This window comes from Coregonus lavaretus (assembly GCF_964263955.1).
Source record: "Coregonus lavaretus genome assembly, chromosome: 1".
NCBI lineage: Eukaryota > Metazoa > Chordata > Actinopteri > Salmoniformes > Salmonidae > Coregonus > Coregonus lavaretus.
In genome coordinates, this window is record NC_139988.1 from 71,496,173 (window position 1) to 71,503,333 (window position 7,161).

Below are 7,161 nucleotides of genomic sequence, written 5' to 3' on the forward strand. Positions count from 1 at the left end.
CACACTCAAACCGGTGCGCCTGGCACCTACTACCAAATCCCGTTCAAAGATACTTAAATATTTTGTCATGCCCATTCACCCTCTGAATGGTGCACATATACAATCCATGTCTCAATTGTCTCAAGGCTTAAAAATCCTTCTTTAACCTGTCTCCTCCCCTTCATCTACACTGATTGAAGTGGATTTAACAAGTGATTCACCTGGTCAGTCTATGTCATGGAAAGAGCAGGTATTCTTAATGTTTTGTATTCTCAGTGTGTGTACTGAATGTGTACAAGTAGGTTAGGTAAGGGATGAAGTGAACACCTATAGAAGGATAGCTCTCCACGACGAGGGTTGAGCATGAAATGACAGCAGGCTGTTCAATACTGAGCCATACTGACTGACGGGTGGCGTTGATTGGTACAGCTCGGCTCAGTTCCACAAGTTATCACTTATTTGGCTAAATGATTATCCATAGTTGCCTCTTTTGATACAGCAGCAGTCTTTAAATGGACTGTTAACTTGAATGCAACACTAAGATGTAAAAGCTTTTCAACTCTAATTAAACTCTGTCTATGACATTTCCTGACAACATATTTTTACTCTCTCTCTCTCACTACAGTGGTTCTCAGTAGACGGGTCAGTTTCTGTGTAGAGAACATATGTCTGACAAGGTGGAGTCAGGTGTCTAATGTTTTGTACACTCAGTGTATAGCCATGACTGTAACAACAAAGTTGGTTTCCCCTACAGAAACTGACCAGGAATGTGCTGATATGATATGAAAACTGGCCTGAGGACAGAATTGTTTCCCCCCAAACAGTATTCACTTAATTTCTTTATTTTTAAGAGAGGACAGTTGTAGGCCACAAGTTTTGTATAGTTGTGAAGTTGACAGCAGCACACCTAGTTAAGTACAATAAAAGACCAATGAAGGCTTATGTTCAACTTCACCTTGCACTTGGCAACATACTGTTTGGTCAGAGAAAGAGTTGGAGTTTGACAGTGAAGGGATTGTTGAAAGTCTATGGAGGACAAGGGAAATGGATGGAGTTGTATCACCAAGCCCTGATGATGTGGTCCATAGTGGAACAAGACTGATTCTTAATGCGCCAAGACAAAATGTACAGAAGTGAGAAATACTGAATGTTCCTTGTATTTACTAATATGTACACTGTATTATACAAATGTGAACTTGCTATATAAACAGTACAATCCACAAAATAATAAAGTCCTTAAATCAACATAACATGGTCTTGTCAAAAAGCATTGATTTCAAATATGGTCATAAAAGTAATTATTGTGTCTCTATCTCTCTTTCTCTTTCTCTCTCTCTCTCTCACACACACACACACACACAAACTCACATACACACACCACCCTCATTAACAATGTGGCTAGCTTGTGTAACTTCCATGGATTCATACACATTATCTCCTTAGGCTGCAGGACACTGGGCATTTTCCCACAAAGCCACTCTAAAGTCCTTCTGACATGTAACTCAAGCCAAATGAGACAGATTGATTACCGGGGGCTTCAAACGTAAAGAACACACAGAGAGGAGGAAGAGGAAAAGGAAGGAGGTGAGGCAGAGTTCTTTATTACTTGTTCCTCCTTAATTGCTGCTTTACAATGAGTGTAAAGGAAATGTGTAACTTTCATAATGTTATTTCCAAATCAACTGAAATTGGTTTGACCTTAGTTAAAAATCATTTGACCATTTACAAAAACACATTGCATGGTTGGGTTGTCCCTATCACTTCTATTGATTGTTAGCTAGCGGTGGCTAAAGTTAGCTGAAGTTTGTAGTGGCTGTTTAAAGAGAACTTAACCATGGATTACAGTTTCTGACTACTTTTATGGTGAAGAACCATCAAGTTGTAAAATACTGACATCCCTAATACCAGCTAGGTTGGTTGAGAATGCATTCACATCAACGACCTGGGGAAGCGTCAACCAATGGTAATTTGCTGTGTAAATAAACATGCATTGCAACTCATGCTACCTTGATGATGTTGAGGCCTGTGTCAATTGACTGTAACATGACCGTAAATATGTTCACAGCCGTTTAATGTCCCATCTGAAACACAGCACCCCTAGATAGGGCAGTGTCTCCAATCACTACTGCCTTGGGGCATAGGCTCTCCTTAGACCAGAGGGAAGAGTGTCCCCTATTAGCCCTCCAACACCACTTCCAACACCAGTCCAAGGGTCGACCAAGCCCTGCATAGCTTCAGAGGCAAACCATCAGTGGGATGAATGCAGCCAGGGTGGTATGGCTGCTGTATGGTTGTATGAGTTATGGTTGGCCTTTGACATGGGGGTTGCTGTCATGAAGGCAACATAATGCTATCATAACAATGGCATAGAGCTTGTCAAAACAACTAAGCTCAAGTTGGCGAGTGACATAGCTCGGTAATGAAGCGTGAAATGACACATGCTTGAATATTTCACAGTTTCACCTTCACAACAGAGTTGTGTATTATATGAGGTAGATATCATGACTGTTGACATTCTGTCAGGAACTATTATTCCAAGTGTTACATAGTTCTTATAGCAGTTGCTAACAATGTTAGCATTGTTAATGGAATAAATTACGTTTTTCATCAGCATATGTATAACAATTAAATTCACTGTAAACTATCTGACAATTCCCTGTCACATGCTGTACACTCTTAACAACAACTACCAGAACTATAATTATTCTGTTAAACTGTCAATGATGTTCTAGAGTCATAGAAGACAGACTATGGTGTAGAGGAGCTTTTAATGCACATGCTTTGGCAGTCAATAAATGTTTTAAAAAAAAGTGAAACCAGACCTTTTAGGGGGTATATCAGTTTTGATATTACAGATAGACTATGGCTTCCATCAATGTAATTGTCTGCAAGATTTTCAATATATAGATTTTTTTTATATATATATTTTCCTTTATTATTTTTCCCTAACCCTACCACCCCTCCCCTAATTGGAGTAAACTAATGGACAACAACACTTAGGCTTCTACTTCCAGCTTATACATACTATATACATTTTACGGACACAGTATATTTTACAATAGTTATCTTTTGTTTGTTTTTAGTCCCATCCTTCAGCTACCCTCAACCCCTCCCATCTATCTCTGAAGACCATCCAGTTTTGATTATTTCCTTTTGCCATATATTTTCCATCTGTGCTGTTTCACAAAGTTCTGAACCTATATACATTTTACGTACATAGTATATTTTACATTAGTTATCTTGTTATTTTTAATTCCACCCTTCAGCTCCACTCAACCCCTCCCATCTATCTCTGAACACAATCCAGTTTTGATTTCTATTTGCCATATATTTTTCAACTGTGTCAGAGCGCTGCGTGTGGATGTGGTGCAGGGAATCAAGCGCAGGAACAAGGGTGTTCGTCAACAGACTTTAGTAATCCAAAAAACAGGTGCATTGCCAACCCAACCGGGAGGCAAGAACAAATTACGCACACAAACAACAGTGCGCAAAAAACAAGAAAAGGCGCACGCAGTGCGGACTCTCGATACTAACAACACGAGAGAGTAAACTCCTCAATAGCAACAGCTGACAATAATAATCACACATAACACCTGACCCAACACACAATAACTAAATAGGAAACAAAATCAAACACTAACAAGGGACAGGTGTACAAACAGACAAAACCAAACAAACATGAAACATCGAACGGTGGTAGCTAGTACTCCGGGGACGACGACCGCCGAAGCCTGCCCGAACAAGGAGAAGGAGCAGCCTCGGCCGAAACCGTGACAGTACCCCCCCCTTGACGCGCGGCTCCAGCCGTGCGCCGATCCCGGCCTCGGGGACGACCAGGACGACGCGGAGCAGGGCGCGTAGGATGACCCCGATGGAACTCGGTCAGCAGGGACAGGTCTAATATGTCCCTCCTCGGCACCCAGCACCGCTCCTCCGGGCCGTACCCCTCCCACTCCACGAGATATTGGAGACCCCCCATCCGGCGTCTCGAATCAAGGATGGACCTCACAGTGTACGCCGGAGCCCCCTCGATGTCCAACGGGGGCGGAGGAATCTCCTCTATCTCATAATCCTGGAGTGGACCAGCTACCACCGGCCTGAGGATCAATAGGCAGAGGATTAATATTCCTGTAATCAATAGGCAGTTCTAACCTGTAACACACCTCGTTCAACCTCCTCAGGACTTTGAATGGCCCCACAAACCGCCGACCCAGCTTCCGGCAGGGCAGGCGGAGGGGCAGGTTTCTGGTCGAGAGCCAGACTCGATCTCCAGGTGCGTATACAGGCCCCTCACTGCGGTGGAGATCGGCGCTCGTCTTATGCCGACGGATGGCCCGCTGCAGATGGACGTGGGCAGCGTTCCATGTCTCCTCCGAGCGCCGCACCCACTCATCCACCGCAGGGGCCTCGATCTGGCTCTCGTGCCAAGGTGCCAGAACCGGCTGGTACCCTAACACACACTGGAAAGGGGTTAGTTGGGTGGAGGAGTGGCGGAGAGAGTTCTGCGCCATCTCGGCCCACGGAACGTATCTCGCCCACTCCTCCGGCCGGCCCTGGCAATAAGACCTCAGAAACCTACCCACATCCTGGTTGACACGTTCAACCTGCCCATTACTCTCCGGGTGGTAACCCGAGGTAAGGCTCACCGAAACCCCCAACCGTTCCATAAAGGCTCTCCACACTCTGGAGGTGAACTGGGGGCCTCGATCAGACACTATATCCTCGGGTACCCCGTAATGCCGGAAGACATGGGTAAACAGAGCCTCAGCGGTCTGTAGGGCAGTAGGGAGACCCGGCATGGGAAGGAGACGACAGGCCTTCGAGAACCGATCCACAACGACCAGGATGGTAGTATTCCCCTGTGAGGGGGGAAGGTCTGTAACAAAGTCCACCGAGAGGTGGGACCAGGGTCGTTGTGGAACGGGCAGGGGTTGTAGCTTACCCCTGGGCAAATGTCTGGGCGCCTTACACTGTGCACACACCGAACAGGAGGAGACATAAACCCTCACATCCCTGGCTAACGTTGGCCACCAGTACTTAGTGCTAAGGCAGTGAACTGTCCGGCCGATACCTGGATGTCCAGAGGAGGGGGACGTATGAGCCCAATAAATGAGGCGATCGCGTACCTCGAGCGGAACGTACGTCCGACCCACTGGACACTGTGGAGGACTTGGGTCGGTGCGTAACGCCCGCTCGATCTCTGCATCGACCTCCCATACCACCGGTGCCACCAGACAAGACTTTGGTAGTATGGGAGTGGGCTCAACGGACCTCTCCTCCATGTCATACCGCCGAGACAGGGCATCTGCCTTCCCGTTCTGGGACCCAGGGATGTAAGTGATTTTAAACACAAACCGGGCTAGAAACATAGTCCAGCGGGCCTGGCGAGGATTCAGTCTCCTAGCTGCCCGGATGTACTCCAGGTTACGGTGGTCCGTCAAAATGAGGAAAGGGTGTTGAGCCCCCTCAAGCCAATGCCTCCACACCTTTAGGGCCTGTACCACGGCTAACAGCTCCCTGTCCCCTACGTCATAATTCCGCTCCGCCGGACTGAGCTTCTTAGAATAAAAAGCACAGGGGCGGAGCTTAGGTGGTGTGCCAGACCGTTGTGAGAGGACGGCCCCAATACCGGCCTCGGACGCGTCTACCTCTACCTGGAATGGTAAAGCGGGATCCGGATGCGCCAACACCGGCGCCGAGGTAAACAGGTCCTTCAGTCTCCCAAAAGCCCTGTCCGCCTCAGCTGACCACCGCAAGCGCACCGGACCCCCCTTCAACAGAGACGTTATGGGAGCTGCCACCTGTCCAAAACCCCGGATAAACCTCCGGTAATAATTCGCAAAACCCAAGAACTGTTGCACCTCTTTCACAGTGGTTGGGGTTTGCCAATTACGCACAGCTGACACCCGGTCAACCTCCATCTTCACCCCTGACGCAGACAACTGATAACCCAAAAAGGAGACCGACTTCTGAAAGAACAGGCATTTCTCTGCCTTGACATATAGGTCATGCTCCAACAGTCTCCTCAACACTCGGCGCACCAGGGCTACATGCTCAGCTCGGGTAGAACTGTACACCAGAATATCGTCTATGTACACGACTACTCCCTGCCCCTGCATGTCCCGGAAAATCTCATCTACAAAGGATTGGAAGACTGAGGGAGCATTCATTAACCCATATGGCATGACGAGATACTCGTAATGACCGGAGGTCGTGCTAAATGCTGTCTTCCATTCATCGCCCTCTCTAATGCGCACCAAGTTATATGCGCTCCTGAGATCCAATTTTGTGAAGAACTGAGCACCGTGTAATGACTCCGTCATAGTCGCAATCAGAGGAAGTGGATAACTGTACTTCACCGTAATCTGATTGAGACCGCGGTAATCAATACACGGGCGCAAACCTCCATCTTTTTTCTTCACAAAAAATAAGCTCGAGGAAGCGGGTGAAGTGGAGGCCCGTATGTATCCCTGTCTCAGAGACTCGGCGATGTAAGTTTCCATCGCTTTCCTCTCCTCTTGAGACAAGGGATACACATGGCTCCGCGGGAGTGCTGCTCCTAACTGGAGATCTATCGCACAATCCCCCTGTCTATGAGGCGGCAGCTGCGCCGCCCTTGTCTTACTAAACACCAGTGTCAAATCCTCATACTCGGGGGGAATATGCAGTGCGGGCATTTGATTTGGACTCTCCACCGAGGTCGCCCCTATGGAAACACCCAAACATAGCCCCTCACACTGAGCAGACCACCCTTTAAGAGCTTTCTCTCGCCACAAAATAGTAGGATCATGGGTAACCAACCAGGGAAGCCCCAGCACCACCGGATACGCAGGAGAGTCAATCAGATAGAGCTGAATCGTCTCCTCATGACCCCCCTGCGTCTTCATCCTAAGGGGCGCTGTGACCTCCCTAATAAACCCAGATCCTAACGGACGGCTATCTAGGGCATGTACAGGGAAAGGCTTATCAACGGGAAGGAGAGGAATCCCTAACTCTACACAGAACTGGCGATCTACAAAATTCCCAGCTGCGCCTGAATCTACTAGCGCCTTATGCTGGGAACGAGGTGCAACCTGTGGGAAACAAACAGGCAAGGTTATGTGAACGACAGAAAGCTCTGGGTAAGTAGGGCGCCTACTCACCTGGGAGGACTCCCCAATGCGTGGCCTGCCTTCACCTCCT